The 22,820-nt window shown below is 42.3% G+C and overlaps 13 non-coding genes across 13 annotated transcripts; all 13 read left to right on the top strand.

Annotated features, from left to right (window-relative positions):
* The first annotated feature begins 9,121 nt into the window (after positions 1-9,121).
* Positions 9,122-9,195, top strand: TRNAT-AGU (transfer RNA threonine (anticodon AGU)). Its single transcript has one exon. It is a non-coding gene; the product is annotated as a tRNA-Thr (tRNA).
* An 870-nt stretch (positions 9,196-10,065) lies between these two features.
* On the top strand, positions 10,066-10,139 carry TRNAT-AGU (transfer RNA threonine (anticodon AGU)). Its single transcript has one exon. It is a non-coding gene; the product is annotated as a tRNA-Thr (tRNA).
* Positions 10,140-11,008: 869 nt separating this feature from the next.
* TRNAT-AGU (transfer RNA threonine (anticodon AGU)) lies at positions 11,009-11,082 on the top strand. The gene has a single exon. It is a non-coding gene; the product is annotated as a tRNA-Thr (tRNA).
* Positions 11,083-11,950: 868 nt separating this feature from the next.
* Positions 11,951-12,024, top strand: TRNAT-AGU (transfer RNA threonine (anticodon AGU)). The gene has a single exon. It is a non-coding gene; the product is annotated as a tRNA-Thr (tRNA).
* Positions 12,025-13,232: 1,208 nt separating this feature from the next.
* Positions 13,233-13,306, top strand: TRNAT-AGU (transfer RNA threonine (anticodon AGU)). Its single transcript has one exon. It is a non-coding gene; the product is annotated as a tRNA-Thr (tRNA).
* An 887-nt stretch (positions 13,307-14,193) lies between these two features.
* On the top strand, positions 14,194-14,267 carry TRNAT-AGU (transfer RNA threonine (anticodon AGU)). The gene has a single exon. It is a non-coding gene; the product is annotated as a tRNA-Thr (tRNA).
* Positions 14,268-15,476: 1,209 nt separating this feature from the next.
* On the top strand, positions 15,477-15,550 carry TRNAT-AGU (transfer RNA threonine (anticodon AGU)). The gene has a single exon. It is a non-coding gene; the product is annotated as a tRNA-Thr (tRNA).
* Positions 15,551-16,419: 869 nt separating this feature from the next.
* Positions 16,420-16,493, top strand: TRNAT-AGU (transfer RNA threonine (anticodon AGU)). Its single transcript has one exon. It is a non-coding gene; the product is annotated as a tRNA-Thr (tRNA).
* Positions 16,494-17,713: 1,220 nt separating this feature from the next.
* TRNAT-AGU (transfer RNA threonine (anticodon AGU)) lies at positions 17,714-17,787 on the top strand. Its single transcript has one exon. It is a non-coding gene; the product is annotated as a tRNA-Thr (tRNA).
* A 1,207-nt stretch (positions 17,788-18,994) lies between these two features.
* Positions 18,995-19,068, top strand: TRNAT-AGU (transfer RNA threonine (anticodon AGU)). The gene has a single exon. It is a non-coding gene; the product is annotated as a tRNA-Thr (tRNA).
* An 887-nt stretch (positions 19,069-19,955) lies between these two features.
* TRNAT-AGU (transfer RNA threonine (anticodon AGU)) lies at positions 19,956-20,029 on the top strand. Its single transcript has one exon. It is a non-coding gene; the product is annotated as a tRNA-Thr (tRNA).
* A 1,209-nt stretch (positions 20,030-21,238) lies between these two features.
* Positions 21,239-21,312, top strand: TRNAT-AGU (transfer RNA threonine (anticodon AGU)). Its single transcript has one exon. It is a non-coding gene; the product is annotated as a tRNA-Thr (tRNA).
* An 869-nt stretch (positions 21,313-22,181) lies between these two features.
* Positions 22,182-22,255, top strand: TRNAT-AGU (transfer RNA threonine (anticodon AGU)). Its single transcript has one exon. It is a non-coding gene; the product is annotated as a tRNA-Thr (tRNA).
* The last annotated feature ends 565 nt before the right edge of the window (positions 22,256-22,820 follow it).

Raw genomic sequence — 22,820 nt, forward strand, 5'->3', positions numbered from 1 at the left:
AAAGGGCAGAAATCACCTAACATTGACACCTGTCCTCAAAGCCCAGCCCTGATACACACTGACACAGAGCAGAATAGAGACTGTTCCCCCTACATAGGGTCACTTGGCAGATATGGATTGACACCTGTCCTCAAAACCCCTGATACACACTGACACAGAGCAGAATAGGGACTGTTCCTCCTACATAGGGTCACTTGGCAGATATGGATTGACACCTGTCCTCAAAACCCCTGATACACACTGACACAGAGCAGAATAGGGACTGTTCCCCCTACATAGGGTCACTTGGCAGATATGGATTGACACCTGTCCTCAAAACCCCTGATACACACTGACACAGAGCAGAATAGGGACTGTTCCCCCTACATAGGGTCACTTGGCAGATATGGATTGACACCTGTCCTCAAAACCCCTGATACACACTGACACAGAGCAGAATAGAGACTGTTCCCTGTCCACAGAGACCATGATACACACTGACACAGAGCAGAATAGAGACTGTTCATCGTCCACAGAGACCATGATACACACTGACACAGAGCAGAATAGGGACTGTTCCCCCTACATAGGGTCACTTGGCAGATATGGATTGACACCTATCCTAATGATCCCTGATACACACTGACACAGAGCAGAATAGAGACTGTTCCCCCTACATAGGGTCACTTGGCAGATATGGATTGACACCTGTCCTCAAAACCCCTGATACACACTGACACAGAGCAGAATAGAGACTGTTCCCTGTCCACAGAGACCATGATACACACTGACACAGAGCAGAATAGAGACTGTTCACCATCCACAGAGACCATGATACACACTGACACAGAGCAGAATAGGGACTGTTACCCCTACATAGGGTCACTTGGCAGATATGGATTGACACCTGTCCTCAAAACCCCTGATACACACTGACACAGAGCAGAATAGAGACTGTTCCCTGTACACAGAGACCATGATACACACTGACACAGAGCAGAATAGAGACTGTTCACCGTCCACAGAGACCATGATACACACTGACACAGAGCAGAATAGAGACTGTTCCCCCTACATAGGGTCACTTGGCAGATATGGATTGACACCTGTCCTCAAAACCCCTGATACACACTGACACAGAGCAGAATAGGGACTGTTCCTCCTACATAGGGTCACTTGGCAGATATGGATTGACACCTGTCCTCAAAACCCCTGATACACACTGACACAGAGCAGAATAGGGACTGTTCCTCCTACATAGGGTCACTTGGCAGATATGGATTGACACCTGTCCTCAAAACCCCTGATACACACTGACACAGAGCAGAATAGGGACTGTTCCCCCTACATAGGGTCACTTGGCAGATATGGATTGACACCTGTCCTCAAAACCCCTGATACACACTGACACAGAGCAGAATAGAGACTGTTCCCTGTCCACAGAGACCATGATACACACTGACACAGAGCAGAATAGAGACTGTTCACCGTCCACAGAGACCATGATACACACTGACACAGAGCAGAATAGAGACTGTTCCCTGTCCACAGACACCATGATACACACTGACACAGAGTGTCCGCGTGAAATAGGGTCGTGAGTAATGACGTCACGGGTAGCCTGCCCATAGTATCGCATAGGGTGGAAGAGCTGATAGGACATCTGAAACGTATTGGGATGGAGATGCTTGTTCTCCAAAATGCTTGACACCACCCCATAGCGAATCTCTGCAAACTTTAATACCATCAGAGGAGGAAGAATGTGGCAGCCCACTGGGATTATTCGAAACATTTCAAATTGATGATTTTCCAGACCCTGGGGTTGACATTAGTCCAGATTTACATCTTGTGACCCATGAGGATGTTCCAGGCACTACTTGTGAAATAAAGACAGATAATAAAGTGAATGATCCTTCTCCTTGGGACTTGCACCCTGTCGTTGAAGGTGGAGTAGGCAATGGCAAGAGCATGCTGTGGGTAGTCAGTGCAAACACTCTCTTCCCGGTAAATAATGAGGAGACTAACTATGATGACGTTATTTGCGTTGAAAGTAATGATGCCAGAGATCTTTTGAAACCATATGGAAGGAACGAATTGGTTAAAAGAAAGGCAAGAGACCACCTGCATATAGACAAGAATACGCATAAGAGAAAGAAGAGAACAGGTGAAAAAGAGAAGCTGCAGACTGCCTATCTGCAAATAGTTGAGTTATGTCCTGAAGATGTCCGTGTTACCACAGTGCAGACTCTGTTTGATACACTACTGAGGAGAGTCAGAGAAACCCCAGATCTTCACGTATTGGATGAGTCGGTGCGTGGAGTTGCAGAGAACGTAGAACAAGAAATATTTAAACTTTTCCTGTGTACTGACAGCAGATATACATAGGGTCACTTGGCAGATATGGATTGACACCTGTCCTCAAAACCCCTGATACACACTGACACAGAGCAGAATAGAGACTGTTCCTTGTCCACAGAGACCATGATACACACTGACAGAGATCAGAATAGGGACTGTTACCCCTACACAGGGTCACTTGGCAGACATGGATTGACAAATCCCTGACAAACAGCTACCACATGCAAGGAAGGCAGCAGGGGCGCAAATGACCCACTCCCGACGCGGGAAGGTAGTGACGACAAATAACAATACAGGACTCTTTAGAGGCCCTGTAATTGTAATCAGTCCACTTGAAATCCTTTAACTTCGATCAATTGGAGGGAAGTCTGGTGCAGAGCCACTGACCCATGCGCAGGGCCAGCCTTAGGCCTTTGGGCGCCCTATGCAAGAAATCTTCACCCTGTCACACCCATGTGCAAGAAATCTTCACCCTGTCATAGGGTCACTTGGCAGATATGGATTGACAAATCCCTGACAAACAGCTACCACATGCAAGGAAGGCAGCAGGGGCGCAAATGACCCACTCCCGACGCGGGAAGGTAGTGACGACAAATAACAATACAGGACTCTTTAGAGGCCCTGTAATTGTAATCAGTCCACTTGAAATCCTTTAACTTTGATCAATTGGAGGGAAGTCTGGTGCAGAGCCACTGACCCATGCGCAGGGCCAGCCTTAGGCCTTTGGGCGCCCTGTGCAAGAAATCTTCACCCTGTCACACCCATGTGCAAGAAATCTTCACCCTATCATAGGGTCACTTGGCAGATATGGATTGACAAATCCCTGACAAACAGCTACCACATGCAAGGAAGGCAGCAGGGGCGCAAATGACCCACTCCCGACGCGGGAAGGTAGTGACGACAAATAACAATACAGGACTCTTTAGAGGCCCTGTAATTGTAATCAGTCCACTTGAAATCCTTTAACTTTGATCAATTGGAGGGAAGTCTGGTGCAGAGCCACTGACCCATGCGCAGGGCCAGCCTTAGGCCTTTGGGCGCCCTGTGCAAGAAATCTTCACCCTGTCACACCCATGTGCAAGAAATCTTCACCCTGTCATAGGGTCACTTGGCAGATATGGATTGACAAATCCCTGACAAACAGCTACCACATGCAAGGAAGGCAGCAGGGGCGCAAATGACCCACTCCCGACGCGGGAAGGTAGTGACGACAAATAACAATACAGGACTCTTTAGAGGCCCTGTAATTGTAATCAGTCCACTTGAAATCCTTTAACTTTGATCAATTGGAGGGAAGTCTGGTGCAGAGCCACTGACCCATGCGCAGGGCCAGCCTTAGGCCTTTGGGCGCCCTGTGCAAGAAATCTTCACCCTGTCACACCCATGTGCAAGAAATCTTCACCCTGTCATAGGGTCACTTGGCAGATATGGATTGACAAATCCCTGACAAACAGCTACCACATGCAAGGAAGGCAGCAGGGGCGCAAATGACCCACTCCCGACGCGGGAAGGTAGTGACGACAAATAACAATACAGGACTCTTTAGAGGCCCTGTAATTGTAATCAGTCCACTTGAAATCCTTTAACTTTGATCAATTGGAGGGAAGTCTGGTGCAGAGCCACTGACCCATGCGCAGGGCCAGCCTTAGGCCTTTGGGCGCCCTGTGCAAGAAATCTTAACCCTGTCACACCCATGTGCAAGAAATCTTCACCCTGTCACACACACACAGGCAGACAGCCATACACACGCACACACACAACTGCGACTGACTAGGTTTGTCACCTCCTCAAAAGGACGCATGAGCCTACAGGCATTGCGCATGAGCGTCCAGTAACGTGGCAAAAAAATTCCCAGCTCCCCAGAGGCTGTCCTAGCACCCCGGTCATACAAATATTCATTAACAGCTTTTTCTTGTTGGAGCAGGCGGTCGAACATTAGGAGTGTTGAATTCCAACGTGTAGGGCTGTCGCAAATCAAGCGCCTCACTGGCATGTTGTTTCGCCGCTGGATATCGGCAAAGTGAGCCATGGCCGTGTAGGAACGCCTGAAATGGCCACACACCTTCCTGGCCTGCTTCAGGACGTCCTGTAAGCCTGTGTACTTATGCACAAAGCGTTGTACGATCAGATTACACACATGTGCCATGCACGGCACATGTGTCAACTTGCCCAACTTCAATGCCGCTATCAAATTTTTTTCCGTTGTCACACACCACTTTGCCGATATCCAGTTGCTGCCGGAGTCAGCCACTTTTCCACCTGTGCGTTCAGGGCGGACAGGAGTGCTTGTCCGGTGTGACTCTCTGCTTTCAAGCAAGTCAAACCCAAGACGACGTGACACTGCCGTATCCGGGATGTGGAATAGTACCTGGGGAGCTGGGGGGGTGCTGTTGATGTGGAGCAAGAATCAGCGGCACAAGAGGACTCAGCCGAGGAGGTTATGGAAGAGGATGGAGTAGGAGGAGTAGAGGAGGTGGCAGCAGGACTGCCTGCAATTCGTGGCGGTGTCACCAACTCCTCTGCAATGCCACGCATTCCTTGCTTGTCAGCCGTCAGCAGGTTTACCCAATGCGCAGTGTAGGTGATATACCTGCCCTGACCATGCTTTGCAGACCAGGTATCAGTGGTCAGATGGACCCTTGCCCCAACACTGTGTGCCAGACATGCCATGACTTCCTTTTGCACAATCGAGTACAAGTTGGGGATTGCCTTTTGTGAAAAGAAATTCTGGCCGGGTACCTTCCACTGCGGTGTCCCAATAGCTACAAATTTTTTGAACGCCTCAGACTCAACCAGATTGTATGGTAAAAGCTGGCGGGCTAATAGTTCGGACAAGCCAGCTGTCAGACGCTGGGCAAGGGGGTGACTTGGTGACATTGGCTTCTTACGCTCAAACATGTCCTTGACAGAAACACATGACTGTGGGCAGATGAGCGGGAACTGTTCAAGGCGGGAGACGGAGTGGCGGATGGTTGAGAGGGGGCAAGAAGGACAGCAGTGGTTGACGTGGCTGAAGATGCTGGACCAGGAGGAGGATGGCGGCTTAGAGTAGGCTTGCTGCTTGTACTCATGTGTTGATCCCATAGGCGTTTGTGATGTGAGATCATGTGCCTACGCAAAGCAGTTGTACCTAGGTGGGTGTTGGACCTCCCACGACTCAGTTTCCTTTGGCACAGGTTGCAAATGGCATCGCTGTTGTCAGAGGCAGACACACAAAAAAATGCCACACTGCTGAGCTCTGCAATGACGGCATTCTGGTGGTGGACACAGCATGCGTTGATTGGCGTGCTGTCAGGCTGACCCCGGGTGCCGATGCATGCTGTCTGACTGTGCCACTAGCTCCTTGCGACGACCCCCCCCTGCTTCCAACTCGTCTCCTCCTCCTCCTCTCTGTCTCCCCATCTGAACTTTTGCCCTGTTCTTCTTCTTGCCGAGCGGGCACCCACGTGACATCCATGGACGCATCGTCATCATCAACCGCTTCGCTTGTATCTGACAACTCAGAAAAGGAAGCAGCAGCGGGTACAACATCATCATCATCACACCGTACCTCCATGTGTTTAATGCTGCCTGCCTGATACATATCCCTGTTATCTACATCCTCTAGCAATAATGGTTGCGCATCACTCATTTCTTCAAACGGGTGTGTGAATAACTCCTCTGACATACCAAGTAAAGCGGCTGTGGTGCTAGTTTTGGTGGTGGCGGCAGGTGGGTGAGTGCTATCTTGAGATGTGCCTGAAGCTAAGCTGGAGGAGGATGGTGCGTCAAGGTTCCGAGCGGAGGCTGTACAAGATTGGGTGTCCTGTGTTAGCCAGTCAACTAAGTCCTCAGAACTTTTCAAGTTCAGGGTACGTGGCTTCTGAAAACTGGGCATTATTCTAGGGCAAAAGGGAATCACAGCACCACGACCACGACGGCCCCTGCGGGGTGGCCTGCCTCTGCCTGTCATTTTTTTGGGGATTAGTGGAACTATGCGTGCAAGCTACTGTGAGACCAGATATGATTGGCAATGTGCACTGGAACAGTTCTGCAGAGCACACGCTGAAGGAAGGACTGACAGAGCCGCTTGAAGACAAGTAACTGCTATTCAATCTATAACAGTGAAAAACAAATTTTGGTTTTAAAAGCACGCTATAGAGACACCAGATATGATTGGCAATGTGCACTGGAACAGTTCTGCAGAGCACACACTGTAGGCCTGAGACACCCGCTTGAAGACAAGTAACTGCTATTCAATCTATAACAGTGAAAAACAAATGTTGGTTTTAAAAGCACGCTATAGAGACACCAAATATGATTGGCAACTGTCAAAGCACGCTGGAACAGGTCTACAGAGCACACGCTGAAGTAGGCCTGAAACACAGACGCTTGCAGACAACTAACTGCTCTTCTATTACAGTGAAAAAAAAAATATTTATTTTAAATGTAAAGCTTAACCAATTGTTAAAACAGATATGAGTGGTGGCACTGGGCAAGTAGGCACAGTATCCAATGTGAACCTCACACAGAAGCTGGCAGGCAGGCAACTGCTCTTCTATTACAGTGGAAACAAAATTTTGGTTGTAAAAGCACGCTATAGAGACACAAGATATGAGTGGCAACTGTCAAAGCACGCTGGCAGGGTTGTGCAGGGCACACGCTGAAGGAAGGCCTGACAGAGCCGCTTGAAGGACACTGACTGTCTGCTATTAGCTTACACTGGAAACCTTTTTTCTTTGTAAAAGCACGCTAAAGAGACACCAGATATGATTGGCAACTGTCAAAGCACGCTGTCACAGGTCTGCAGAGCACACGCTGAAGTAGGCCTGACACACAGACGCTTGCAGACAACTAACTGCTCTTCTATTACAGTGAAAAAAATATATTTATTTTAAATCTAAAGCTTAACCAATTGTTAAAACAGATATGAGTGGTGGCACTGGGCTAGTGGGCACAGTATCCAATGTGAACCTCACACAGAAGCTGGCAGGCAGGCAACTGCTCTTCTATTACAGTGGAAACAAAATTTTGGTTGTAAAAGCACGCTATAGAGACACAAGATATGAGTGGCAACTGTCAAAGCACGCTGGCAGGGTTGTGCAGGGCACACGCTGAAGGAAGGCCTGACAGAGCCGCTTGAAGGACACTGACTGTCTGCTATTAGCTTACACTGGAAACCTTTTTTCTTTGTAAAAGCACGCTAAAGAGACACCAGATATGATTGGCAACTGTCAAAGCACGCTGGCACAGGTCTGCAGAGCACACGCTGAAGTAGGCCTGACACCCAGACGCTTGCAGACAACTAACTGATCTTCTATTACAGTGAAAAAAAATTATTTATTTTAAATCTAAAGCTTAACCAATTGTTAAAACAGATATGAGTGGTGGCACTGGGCTAGTGGGCACAGTATCCAATATGAACCTCACACAGAAGCTGGCAGGCAGGCAACTGCTCTTCTATTACAGTGAAAAAAATGATTTATTTAAAATCTAAAGCTTAACCAATTGTTAAAACAGATATGAGTGGTGGCACTGACTGTGCAAATAGGCAAGGCATCCAACCTGACACAGAAGCTGGCAGGCAGGCAACTGCTCTTCTATTACAGTGAAAAAAAATTATTTATTTTAAATCTAAAGCTTAACCAATTGTTAAAACAGATATGAGTGGTGGCACTGACTGTGCAAATGGGCAAGGCATCCAACCTCACATAGAAGCTGGCAGGCAGGCAACTGCTCTTCTATTACAGTGAAAAAAAATATTTATTTTAAATGTAAAGCTTAAACTATTGTTAAAACAGATATGAGTGGTGGCACTGGGCAAATAGGCACAGTATCCAATGTGAACCTCACACAGAAGCTGGCAGGCAGGCACCTGCAATTACATTACACAGGAAAAAAAAAAAAAGCAGCCTGATGTTATAGACCTAAAAAGGGCTTTTTGGGGTGCTGTCCTTACAGCAGAGATCAGATGAGTCCTTCAGGATTGTAGTGGACACTGAATACCCTAGCCTAGCTATCAATTTCCCTATCTAATCAGCAGCAGCTAAACTTTCCCTCCTCTCACTAAGCATGCATCTTCCGAATGAATCGAAAATGGATGCTGGGAGGGAGGTTGGAGGGTGTGGAAGGGAGGGAGTGCTGCTGATTGGCTGGAATGTGTCTGCTGACCGAGAGGCACAGGGTCAAAGTTTGCCCAATGATGATGAATAGGGGGCGGATCGAACTGCGCACGTGTCCGCCCGCCGCGGCAAACGCGAACACGCTAAGTTCGCCGGGAACTGTTCTCCGGCGGACAGTTCGGTACATCACTAGTCCTGAATACTCTCTCTCAATATGCTGGGACCTGTGATGGCAGCTGTGGACAAGACGGAGGCATGGGGAAGAAAGGCAATGGCCATCCATAAAAGTAACCAAAACCCAGACCCAAACACAGAACGCAGAGTTTGGTGAATTAGCTGCACAACTCAAGGCGGAGAAGGTGGTTTCCTATAGTACAATGTGTCCTGCAGAGGCAGCATTTAGCATTATCCTCTATCAATTAATCAATCATTCAAGTTCCAATCTTGTGCCACTGGGACAAAGTTAATCTTCAAAACTGATACTGCCACGGCCAGTGTGGAAATGTAGTTTATTACCTTCATAGCTGCGGGCAATATTTGAATGTTTGTTGACAACTGAGATGTATTTGCTATAAAGATGGATTGATGTCAATTAATCCTCCAATGATGTATCTCTTGGATAGAGAAAGGTCCAATCTGCCACCATTTGGAAAACTTAAACAAGGCATGAGCCAGTATGTTGTGGTGCTGTGGCTTAGTTGGTTAAAGCGCCTGTCTAGTAAACAGGAGATCTTGAGTTCGAATCTCAGCAGTGCCTATTTTAGCTCTAGAATTGGAAAACTATCTTATGTGCCTCATCATTATTGCACCGAATCTACATCTCTTGCGTTATGGCACATAAATCACACAAGAACATCCACTATATATTAAATATATGTTGACTGAAAATTCATCAACCTAAAATTTGTATTTGCTTCTCTGGCAGTCTAAAAAGGAGATACTATATGTGTCTATCATATTTACTTCACAGGGTCATTCTCAGTTTATTTGATCCCCTAGAATGTTTGATTAAACCTTCTTTTTTTTTCCTTGTGAAAGCAAGGCCTTTTTCCCATCAACTTTCTCAAAGGGTTTTCCAAAGAAGACTTCTTCCAGGAGACATATAGCACAGAGACGTGCGCAGAGTTTGGTGAATTAGCTGCACAACTCAAGGCGGAGAAGGTGGTTTCCTATAGTACAATGTGTCCTGCAGAGGCAGCATTTATCATTCTTTGTATACCCATGCTAGACATGGATAGTGGTCAGAAAAGAAAGTTCACTTTGGTAAAATTATCATGACTGAGGGAATTGAGTGAGGAAAGGAGAATAGAGTGGAGTATGAAAGGAGGGGGATCTTTTAGAGCTATAGTTATCCTCTATCAATTAATCAATCATTCAAGTTCCAATCTTGTGCCACTGGGACAAAGTTAATCTTCAAAACTGATACTGCCACGGCCAGTGTGGAAATTTAGTTTATTACCTTCATAGCTGCGGGCAATATTTGAATGTTTGTTGACAACTGAGATGTATTTGCTATAAAGATGGATTGATGTCAATTAATCCTCCAATGATGTATCTCTTGGATAGAGAAAGGTCCAATCTGCCGCCATTTGGAAAACGTAAAACAAGGCACGAGCCAGTATGTTGTGGTGCTGTGGCTTAGTTGGTTAAAGCGCCTGTCTAGTAAACAGGAGATCCTGAGTTCGAATCTCAGCAGTGCCTATTTTAGCTCTAGAATTGGAAAACTATCTTATGTGCCGCATCATTATTGCACCGAATCTACATCTCTTGCGTTATGGCACATAAATCACACAAGAACAACCACTATATATTAAATATATGTTGACTGAAAATTCATCAACCTAAAATTTGTATTTGCTTCTCTGGCAGTTTAAAAAGGAGATACTATATGTGTCTATCTTATTTACTTCACAGGGTCATTCTCAGTTTATTTGATCCCCTAGAATGTTTGATTAAACCTTCTTTTCTTTTCTTGTGAAAGCAAGGCCTTTTTCCCATCAACTTTCTCAAAGGGTTTTCCAAAGAAGACTTCTTCCAGGAGACATATAGCACAGAGACGTGCGCAGAGTTTGGTGAATTAGCTGCACAACTCAAGGCGGAGAAGGTGGTTTCCTATAGTACAATGTGTCCTGCAGAGGCAGCATTTAGCATTCTTTGTATACCCATGCTAGACATGGATAGCGGTCAGAAAAGGAAGTTCACTTTGGTAAAATTATCATGACTAAGGGAATTGAGTGAGGAAAGGAGAATAGAGTGGAGTATGAAAGGAGGGGGATCTTTTAGAGCTATAGTTATCCTCTATCAATTAATCAATCATTCAAGTTCCAATCTTGTGCCACTGGGACAAAGTTTATCTTCAAAACTGATACTGCCACGGCCAGTGTGGAAATGTAGTTTATTACCTTCATAGCTGCGGGCAATATTTGAATGTTTGTTGACAACTGAGATGTATTTGCTATAAAGATGGATTGAGGTCAATTAATCCTCCAATGATGTATCTCTTGGATAGAGAAAGGTCCAATCTGCCACCATTTGGAAAACGTAATACAAGGCACGAGCCAGTATGTTGTGGTGCTGTGGCTTAGTTGGTTAAAGCGCCTGTCTAGTAAATAGGAGATCCTGAGTTCGAATCTCAGCAGTGCCTATTTTAGCTCTAGAATTGGAAAACTATCTTATGTGCCTCATCATTATTGCACCGAATCTGCATCTCTTGCGTTATGGCACATAAATCAAACAAGAACAACCACTATATATTAAATATATGTTGACTGAAAATTCATCAACCTAAAATTTGTATTTGCTTCTCTGGCAGTTTAAAAAGGAGATACTATATGTGTATATCTTATTTACTTCACAGGGTCATTCTCAGTTTATTTGATCCCCTAGAATGTTTGATTAAACCTTCTTTTTTTTTCTTGTGAAAGCAAGGCCTTTTTCCCATACACTTTCTCAAAGGGTTTTCCAAAGAAGACTTCTTCCAGGAGACATATAGCACAGAGACGTGCGCAGAGTTTGGTGAATTAGCTGCACAACTCAAGGCGGAGAAGGTGGTTTCCTATAGTACAATGTGTCCTGCAGAGGCAGCATTTAGCATTCTTTGTATACCCATGCTAGACATGGATAGTGGTCAGAAAAGAATTTCACTTTGGTAAAATTATCATGACTGAGGGAATTGAGTGAGGAAAGGAGAATAGAGTGTAGTATGAAAGGAGGGGGATCTTTTAGAGCTATAGTTATCCTCTATCAATTAATCAATCAGTCAAGTTCCAATCTTGTGCCACTGGGACAAAGTTAATCTTCAAAACTGATACTGCCACGGCCAGTGTGGAAATGTAGTTTATTACCTTCATAGCTGCGGGCAATATTTGAATGTTTGTTGACAACTGAGATGTATTTGCTATAAAGATGGATTGATGTCAATTAATCCTCCAATGATGTATCTCTTGGATAGAGAAAGGTCCAATCTGCCACCATTTGGAAAACGTAATACAAGGCACAAGCCAGTATGTTGTGGTGCTGTGGCTTAGTTGGTTAAAGCGCCTGTCTAGTAAACAGGAGATCCTGAGTTCGAATCTCAGCAGTGCCTATTTTAGCTCTAGAATTGGAAAACTATCTTATGTGCCTCATCATTATTGCACCGAATCTACATCTCTTGCGTTATGGCACATAAATCACACAAGAACAACCACTATATATTAAATATATGTTGACTGAAAATTCATCAACCTAAAATTTGTATTTGCTTCTCTGGCAGTTTAAAAAGGAGATACTATATGTGTCTATCTTATTTACTTCACAGGGTCATTCTCAGTTTATTTGATCCCCTAGAATGTTTGATTAAACCTTCTTTTCTTTTCTTGTGAAAGCAAGGCCTTTTTCCCATCAACTTTCTCAAAGGGTTTTCCAAAGAAGACTTCTTCCAGGAGACATATAGCACAGAGACGTGCTTTGGAAGCATGATCTGTGCCCCCGGATTACAACTATAAGGCTCTACGTGAAGCAAGTGAGAAAGCCATCCCGTTGGCTACCCATCTTTTTAATATCCAGCAAAGATTCCAAGAATTATTCAGCTGCTAATCTGATTTTGGCCATTAAGTAACAGTTCTCTTTTAAAACCTTTCTAAATATTTCCAAGCACATTCTCAATCTATTATTTGAAAGTCCTGAATACTCTCTCTCAATATGCAGGGACCTGTGATGGTAGCTGTGGACAAGACGGAGGCATGGGGAAGAAAGGCAATGGCCATCCATAAAAGTAACCAAAACCCAGACCCAAACACAGAACGCAGAGTTTGGTGAATTAGCTGCACAACTCAAGGCGGAGAAGGTGGTTTCCTATAGTACAATGTGTCCTGCAGAGGCAGCATTTAGCATTCTTTGTATACCCATGCTAGACATGGATAGTGGTCAGAAAAGAAAGTTCACTTTGGTAAAATTATCATAACTAAGGGAATTGAGTGAGGAAAGGAGAATAGAGTGGAGTATGAAAGAAGGGGGGATCTTTTAGAGCTATAGTTATCCTCTATCAATTAATCAATCAGGCAAGTTCCAATCTTGTGCCACTGGGACAAAGTTAATCTTCAAAACTGATACTGCCACGGCCAGTGTGGAAATGTAGTTTATTACCTTCATAGCTGCGGGCAATATTTGAATGTTTGTTGAAAACTGAGATGTATTTGCTATAAAGATGGATTGATGTCAATTAATCCTCCAATGATGTATCTCTTGGATAGAGAAAGGTCCAATCTGCCACCATTTGGAAAACGTAAAACAAGGCATGAGCCAGTATGTTGTGGTGCTGTGGCTTAGTTGGTTAAAGCGCCTGTCTAGTAAACAGGAGATCCTGAGTTTGAATCTCAGCAGTGCCTATTTTAGCTCTAGAATTGGAAAACTATCTTATGTGCCTCATCATTATTGCACCGAATCTACATCTCTTGCGTTATGGCACATAAATCACACAAGAACAACCACTATGTATTAAATATATGTTGACTGAAAATTCATCAACCTAAAATTTGTATTTGCTTCTCTGGCAGTCTAAAAAGGAGATACTATATGTGTCTATCTTATTTACTTCACAGGGTCATTCTCAGTTTATTTGATCCCCTAGAATGCGTGATTAAACCTTCTTTTTTTTTCTTGTGAAAGCAAGGCCTTTTTCCCATCAACTTTCTCAAAGGGTTTTCCAAAGAAGACTTCTTCCAGGAGACATATAGCACAGAGACGTGCGCAGAGTTTGGTGAATTAGCTGCACAACTCAAGGCGGAGAAGGTGGTTTCCTATAGTACAATGTGTCCTGCAGAGGCAGCATTTATCATTCTTTGTATACCCATGCTAGACATGGATAGTGGTCAGAAAAGAAAGTTCACTTTGGTAAAATTATTATGACTGAGGGAATTGAGTGAGGAAAGGAGAATAGAGTGGAGTATGAAAGGAGGGGGGTCTTTTAGAGCTATAGTTATCCTCTATCAATTAATCAATCATTCAAGTTCCAATCTTGTGCCACTGGGACAAAGTTAATCTTCAAAACTGATACTGCCACGGCCAGTGTGGAAATGTAGTTTATTACCTTCATAGCTGCGGGCAATATTTGAATGTTTGTTGACAACTGAGATGTATTTGCTATAAAGATGGATTGATGTCAATTAATCCTCCAATGATGTATCTCTTGGATAGAGAAAGGTCCAATCTGCCACCATTTGGAAAATGTAAAACGTTAAAAAACGTAAAACGTAAAAAAGAGCCAATATGTTGTGGTGCTGTGGCTTAGTTGGTTAAAGCGCCTGTCTAGTAAACAGGAGATCCTGAGTTCGAATCTCAGCAGTGCCTATTTTAACTCTAGAATTGGAAAACTATCTTATGTGCCTCATCATTATTGCACCGAATCTACATCTCTTGCGTTATGGCACATAAATCACACAAGAACAACCACTATATATTAAATATATGTTGACTGAAAATTCATCAACCTAAAATTTGTATTTGATTCTCTGGCAGTTTAAAAAGGAGATACAATATGTGTCTATCTTATTTACTTCACAGGGTCATTCTCAGTTTATTTGATCCCCTAGAATGTTTGATTAAACCTTCTTTTTTTTTTCTTGTGAAAGCAAGGCCTTTTTCCCATCAACTTTCTCAAAGGGTTTTCCAAAGAAGACTTCTTCCAGGAGACATATAGCACAGAGACGTGCTTTGGAAGCATAATCTGTGCCCCCGGATTACAACTATAAGGCTCTACGTGAAGCAAGTGAGAAAGCCATCCCGTTGGCTACCCATCTTTTTAATATCCAGCAAAGATTCCAAGAATTATTCAGCTGCTAATCTGATTTTGGCCATTAAGTAACAGTTCTCTTTTAAAACCTTTCTAAATATTTCCAAGCACATTCTCAATCTATTATTTGAAAGTCCTGAATACTCTCTCTCAATATGCAGGGACCTGTGATGGCAGCTGTGGACAAGACGGAGGCATGGGGAAGAAAGGCAATGGCCATCCATAAAAGTAACCAAAACCCAGACCCAAACACAGAACGCAGAGTTTGGTGAATTAGCTGCACAACTCAAGGCGGAGAAGGTGGTTTCCTATAGTACAATGTGTCCTGCAGAGGCAGCATTTAGCATTCTTTGTATACCCATGCTAGACATGGATAGTGGTCAGAAAAGAAAGTTCACTTTGGTAAAATTATCATAACTAAGGGAATTGAGTGAGGAAAGGAGAATAGAGTGGAGTATGAAAGAAGGGGGGATCTTTTAGAGCTATAGTTATCCTCTATCAATTAATCAATCAGTCAAGTTCCAATCTTGTGCCACTGGGACAAAGTTAATCTTCAAAACTGATACTGCCACGGCCAGTGTGGAAATGTAGTTTATTACCTTCATAGCTGCGGGCAATATTTGAATGTTTGTTGACAACTGAGATGTATTTGCTATAAAGATGGATTGATGTCAATTAATCCTCCAATGATGTATCTCTTGGATAGAGAAAGGTCCAATCTGCCACCATTTGGAAAACGTAAAACAAGGCATGAGCCAGTATGTTGTGGTGCTGTGGCTTAGTTGGTTAAAGCGCCTGTCTAGTAAACAGGAGATCCTGAGTTTGAATCTCAGCAGTGTCTATTTTAGCTCTAGAATTGGAAAACTATCTTATGTGCCTCATCATTATTGCACCGAATCTACATCTCTTGCGTTATGGCACATAAATCACACAAGAACAACCACTATATATTAAATATATGTTGACTGAAAATTCATCAACCTAAAATTTGTATTTGCTTCTCTGGCAGTCTAAAAAGGAGATACTATATGTGTCTATCTTATTTACTTCACAGGGTCATTCTCAGTTTATTTGATCCCCTAGAATGCTTGATTAAACCTTCTTTTTTTTTCTTGTGAAAGCAAGGCCTTTTTCCCATCAACTTTCTCGAAGGGTTTTCCAAAGAAGACTTCTTCCAGGAGACATATAGCACAGAGACGTGCGCAGAGTTTGGTGAATTAGCTGCACAACTCAAGGCGGAGAAGGTGGTTTCCTATAGTACAATGTGTCCTGCAGAGGCAGCATTTATCATTCTTTGTATACCCATGCTAGACATGGATAGTGGTCAGAAAAGAAAGTTCACTTTGGTAAAATTATTATGACTGAGGGAATTGAGTGAGGAAAGGAGAATAGAGTGGAGTATGAAAGGAGGGGGATCTTTTAGAGCTATAGTTATTCTCTATCAATTAATCAATCATTCAAGTTCCAATCTTGTGCCACTGGGACAAAGTTAATCTTCAAAACTGATACTGCCACGGCCAGTGTGGAAATGTAGTTTATTACCTTCATAGCTGCGGGCAATATTTGAATGTTTGTTGAAAACTGAGATGTATTTGCTATAAAGATGGATTGATGTCAATTAATCCTCCAATGATGTATCTCTTGGATAGAGAAAGGTCCAATCTGCCACCATTTGGAAAACGTAAAACAAGGCATGAGCCAGTATGTTGTGGTGCTGTTGCTTAGTTGGTTAAAGCGCCTGTCTAGTAAACAGGAGATCCTGAGTTCGAATCTCAGCAGTGCCTATTTTAGCTCTAGAATTGGAAAACTATCTTATGTGCCTCATCATTATTGCACCGAATCTACATCTCTTGCGTTATGGCACATAAATCACACAAGAACAACCACTATATATTAAATATATGTTGACTGAAAATTCATCAACCTAAAATTTGTATTTGCTTCTCTGGCAGTTTAAAAAGGAGATACTATATGTTTCTATCTTATTTACTTCACAGGGTCATTCTCAGTTTATTTGATCCCCTAGAATGTTTGATTAAACCTTCTTTTTTTTTCTTGTGAAAGCAAGGCCTTTTTCCCATCAACTTTCTCAAAGGGTTTTCCAAAGAAGACTTCTTCCAGGAGACATATAGCACAGAGACGTGCTTTGGAAGCATGATCTGTGCCCCCGGATTACAACTATAAGGCTCTACGTGAAGCAAGTGAGAAAGCCATCCCGTTGGCTACCCATCTTTTTAATATCCAGCAAAGATTCCAAGAATTATTCAGCTGCTAATCTGATTTTGGCCATTAAGTAACAGTTCTCTTTTAAAACCTTTCTAAATATTTCCAAGCACATTCTCAATCTATTATTTGAAAGTCCTGAATACTCTCTCTTGCAGGGACCTGTGATGGCAGCTGTGGACAAGACGGAGGCATGGGGAAGAAAGGCAATGGCCATCCATAAAAGTAACCAAAACCCAGACCCAAACACAGAACGCAGAGTTTGGTGAATTAGCTGCACAACTCAAGGCGGAGAAGGTGGTTTCCTATAGTACAATGTGTCCTGCAGAGGCAGCATTTAGCATTCTTTGTATACCCATGCTAGACATGGATAGTGGTCAGAAAAGAAAGTTCACTTTGGTAAAATTATCATAACTAAGGGAATTGAGTGAGGAAAGGAGAATAGAGTGGAGTATGAAAGGAGGGGGGTCTTTTAGAGCTATGGTTATCCTCTATCAATTAATCAATCATTCAAGTTCCAATCTTGTGCCACTGGGACAAAGTTAATCTTCAAAACTGATACTGCCACGGCCAGTGTGGAAATGTAGTTTATTACCTTCATAGCTGCGGGCAATATTTGAATGTTTGTTGACAACTGAGATGTATTTGCTATAAAGATGGATTGATGTCAATTAATCCTCCAATGATGTATCTCTTGGATAGAGAAAGGTCCAATCTGCCACCATTTGGAAAATGTAAAACGTTAAAAAACGTAAAACGTAAAAATAAGCCAATATGTTGTGGTGCTGTGGCTTAGTTGGTTAAAGCGCCTGTCTAGTAAACAGGAGATCCTGAGTTCGAATCTCAGCAGTGCCTATTTTAGCTCTAGAATTGGAAAACTATCTTATGTGCCTCATCATTATTGCACCGAATCTACATCTCTTGCGTTATGGCACATAAATCACACAAGAACAACCACTATATATTAAATATATGTTGACTGAAAATTCATCAACCTAAAATTTGTATTTGCTTATCTGGCAGTTTAAAAATGAGATACTATATGTGTCTATCTTATTTACTTCACAGGGTCATTCTCAGTTTATTTGATCCCCTAGAATGTTTGATTAAACCTTCTTTTTTTTTCTTGTGAAAGCAAGGCATTTTTCCCATCAACTTTCTCAAAGGGTTTTCCAAAGAAGACTTCTTCCAGGAGACATATAGCACAGAGACGTGCTTTGGAAGCATAATCTGTGCCCCCGGATTACAACTATAAGGCTCTACGTGAAGCAAATGAGAAAGCCATCCCGTTGGCTACCCATCTTTTTAATATCCAGCAAAGATTCCAAGAATTATTCAGCTGCTAATCTGATTTTGGCCATTAAGTAACAGTTCTCTTTTAAAACCTTTCTAAATATTTCCAAGCACATTCTCAATCTATTATTTGAAAGTCCTGAATACTCTCTCTCAATATGCAGGGACCTGTGATGGCAGCTGTGGACAAGACGGAGGCATGGGGAAGAAAGGCAATGGCCATCCATAAAAGTAACCAAAACCCAGACCCAAACACAGAACGCAGAGTTTGGTGAATTAGCTGCACAACTCAAGGCTGAGAAGGTGGTTTCCTACAGTACAATGTGTCCTGCAGAGGCAGCATTTAGCATTCTTTGTATACCCATGCTAGACATGGATAGTGGTCAGAAAAGAAAGTTCACTTTGGTAAAATTATCATAACTAAGGGAATTGAGTGAGGAAAGGAGAATAGAGTGGAGTATGAAAGGAGGGGGATCTTTTAGAGCTATAGTTATCCTCTATCAATTAATCAATCAGTCAAGTTCCAATCTTGTGCCACTGTGACAAAGTTAATCTTCAAAACTGATACTGCCACGGCCAGTGTGGAAATGTAGTTTATTACCTTCATAGCTGTGGGCAATATTTGAATGTTTGTTGACAACTGAGATGTATTTGCTATAAAGATGGATTGATGTCAATTAATCCTCCAATGATGTATCTCTTGGATAGAGAAAGGTCCAATCTGCCACCATTTGGAAAACGTAAAACAAGGCATTAGCCAGTATGTTGTGGTGCTGTGGCTTAGTTGGTTAAAGCGCCTGTCTAGTAAACAGGAGATCCTGAGTTTGAATCTCAGCAGTGCCTATTTTAGCTCTAGAATTGGAAAACTATCTTATGTGCCTCATCATTATTGCACCGAATCTACATCTCTTGCGTTATGGCACATAAATCACACAAGAACAACCACTATGTATTAAATATATGTTGACTGAAAATTCATCAACCTAAAATTTGTATTTGCTTCTCTGGCAGTCTAAAAAGGAGATACTATATGTGTCTATCTTATTTACTTCACAGGGTCATTCTCAGTTTATTTGATCCCCTAGAATGCGTGATTAAACCTTCTTTTTTTTTCTTGTGAAAGCAAGGCCTTTTTCCCATCAACTTTCTCAAAGGGTTTTCCAAAGAAGACTTCTTCCAGGAGACATATAGCACAGAGACGTGCGCAGAGTTTGGTGAATTAGCTGCACAACTCAAGGCGGAGAAGGTGGTTTCCTATAGTACAATGTGTCCTGCAGAGGCAGCATTTATCATTCTTTGTATACCCATGCTAGACATGGATAGTGGTCAGAAAAGAAAGTTCACTTTGGTAAAATTATTATGACTGAGGGAATTGAGTGAGGAAAGGAGAATAGAGTGGAGTATGAAAGGAGGGGGGTCTTTTAGAGCTATAGTTATCCTCTATCAATTAATCAATCATTCAAGTTCCAATCTTGTGCCACTGGGACAAAGTTAATCTTCAAAACTGATACTGCCACGGCCAGTGTGGAAATGTAGTTTATTACCTTCATAGCTGCGGGCAATATTTGAATGTTTGTTGACAACTGAGATGTATTTGCTATAAAGATGGATTGATGTCAATTAATCCTCCAATGATGTATCTCTTGGATAGAGAAAGGTCCAATCTGCCACCATTTGGAAAATGTAAAACGTTAAAAAACGTAAAACGTAAAAATGAGCCCATATGTTGTGGTGCTGTGGCTTAGTTGGTTAAAGCGCCTGTCTAGTAAACAGGAGATCCTGAGTTCGAATCTCAGCAGTGCCTATTTTAGCTCTAGAATTGGAAAACTATCTTATGTGCCTCATCATTATTGCACCGAATCTACATCTCTTGCGTTATGGCACATAAATCACACAAGAACAACCACTATATATTAAATATATGTTGACTGAAAATTCATCAACCTAAAATTTGTATTTGCTTCTCTGGCAGTTTAAAAAGGAGATACAATATGTGTCTATCTTATTTACTTCACAGGGTCATTCTCAGTTTATTTGATCCCCTAGAATGTTTGATTAAACCTTCTTTTTTTTTTCTTGTGAAAGCAAGGCCTTTTTCCCATCAACTTTCTCAAAGGGTTTTCCAAAGAAGACTTCTTCCAGGAGACATATAGCACAGAGACGTGCTTTGGAAGCATAATCTGTGCCCCCGGATTACAACTATAAGGCTCTACGTGAAGCAAGTGAGAAAGCCATCCCGTTGGCTACCCATCTTTTTAATATCCAGCAAAGATTCCAAGAATTATTCAGCTGCTAATCTGATTTTGGCCATTAAGTAACAGTTCTCTTTTAAAACCTTTCTAAATATTTCCAAGCACATTCTCAATCTATTATTTGAAAGTCCTGAATACTCTCTCTCAATATGCAGGGACCTGTGATGGCAGCTGTGGACAAGACGGAGGCATGGGGAAGAAAGGCAATGGCCATCCATAAAAGTAACCAAAACCCAGACCCAAACACAGAACGCAGAGTTTGGTGAATTAGCTGCACAACTCAAGGCGGAGAAGGTGGTTTCCTATAGTACAATGTGTCCTGCAGAGGCAGCATTTAGCATTCTTTGTATACCCATGCTAGACATGGATAGTGGTCAGAAAAGAAAGTTCACTTTGGTAAAATTATCATAACTAAGGGAATTGAGTGAGGAAAGGAGAATAGAGTGGAGTATGAAAGAAGGGGGGATCTTTTAGAGCTATAGTTATCCTCTATCAATTAATCAATCAGTCAAGTTCCAATCTTGTGCCACTGGGACAAAGTTAATCTTCAAAACTGATACTGCCACGGCCAGTGTGGAAATGTAGTTTATTACCTTCATAGCTGCGGGCAATATTTGAATGTTTGTTGACAACTGAGATGTATTTGCTATAAAGATGGATTGATGTCAATTAATCCTCCAATGATGTATCTCTTGGATAGAGAAAGGTCCAATCTGCCACCATTTGGAAAACGTAAAACAAGGCATGAGCCAGTATGTTGTGGTGCTGTGGCTTAGTTGGTTAAAGCGCCTGTCTAGTAAACAGGAGATCCTGAGTTTGAATCTCAGCAGTGTCTATTTTAGCTCTAGAATTGGAAAACTATCTTATGTGCCTCATCATTATTGCACCGAATCTACATCTCTTGCGTTATGGCACATAAATCACACAAGAACAACCACTATATATTAAATATATGTTGACTGAAAATTCATCAACCTAAAATTTGTATTTGCTTCTCTGGCAGTCTAAAAAGGAGATACTATATGTGTCTATCTTATTTACTTCACAGGGTCATTCTCAGTTTATTTGATCCCCTAGAATGCTTGATTAAACCTTCTTTTTTTTTCTTGTGAAAGCAAGGCCTTTTTCCCATCAACTTTCTCAAAGGGTTTTTCAAAGAAGACTTCTTCCAGGAGACATATAGCACAGAGACGTGCGCAGAGTTTGGTGAATTAGCTGCACAACTCAAGGCGGAGAAGGTGGTTTCCTATAGTACAATGTGTCCTGCAGAGGCAGCATTTATCATTCTTTGTATACCCATGCTAGACATGGATAGTGGTCAGAAAAGAAAGTTCACTTTGGTAAAATTATTATGACTGAGGGAATTGAGTGAGGAAAGGAGAATAGAGTGGAGTATGAAAGGAGGGGGATCTTTTAGAGCTATAGTTATTCTCTATCAATTAATCAATCATTCAAGTTCCAATCTTGTGCCACTGGGACAAAGTTAATCTTCAAAACTGATACTGCCACGGCCAGTGTGGAAATGTAGTTTATTACCTTCATAGCTGCGGGCAATATTTGAATGTTTGTTGACAACTGAGATGTATTTGCTATAAAGATGGATTGATGTCAATTAATCCTCCAATGATGTATCTCTTGGATAGAGAAAGGTCCAATCTGCCACCATTTGGAAAACGTAAAACAAGGCATGAGCCAGTATGTTGTGGTGCTGTGGCTTAGTTGGTTAAAGCGCCTGTCTAGTAAACAGGAGATCCTGAGTTCGAATCTCAGCAGTGCCTATTTTAGCTCTAGAATTGGAAAACTATCTTATGTGCCTCATCATTATTGCACCGAATCTACATCTCTTGCGTTATGGCACATAAATCACACAAGAACAACCACTATATATTAAATATATGTTGACTGAAAATTCATCAACCTAAAATTTGTATTTGCTTCTCTGGCAGTTTAAAAAGGAGATACTATATGTTTCTATCTTATTTACTTCACAGGGTCATTCTCAGTTTATTTGATCCCCTAGAATGTTTGATTAAACCTTCTTTTTTTTTCTTGTGAAAGCAAGGCCTTTTTCCCATCAACTTTCTCAAAGGGTTTTCCAAAGAAGACTTCTTCCAGGAGACATATAGCACAGAGACGTGCTTTGGAAGCATGATCTGTGCCCCCGGATTACAACTATAAGGCTCTACGTGAAGCAAGTGAGAAAGCCATCCCGTTGGCTACCCATCTTTTTAATATCCAGCAAAGATTCCAAGAATTATTCAGCTGCTAATCTGATTTTGGCCATTAAGTAACAGTTCTCTTTTAAAACCTTTCTAAATATTTCCAAGCACATTCTCAATCTAT

This window comes from Pelobates fuscus, chromosome 3, assembly GCF_036172605.1.
Source record: "Pelobates fuscus isolate aPelFus1 chromosome 3, aPelFus1.pri, whole genome shotgun sequence".
NCBI classification, from domain to species: Eukaryota; Metazoa; Chordata; class Amphibia; order Anura; family Pelobatidae; genus Pelobates; species Pelobates fuscus.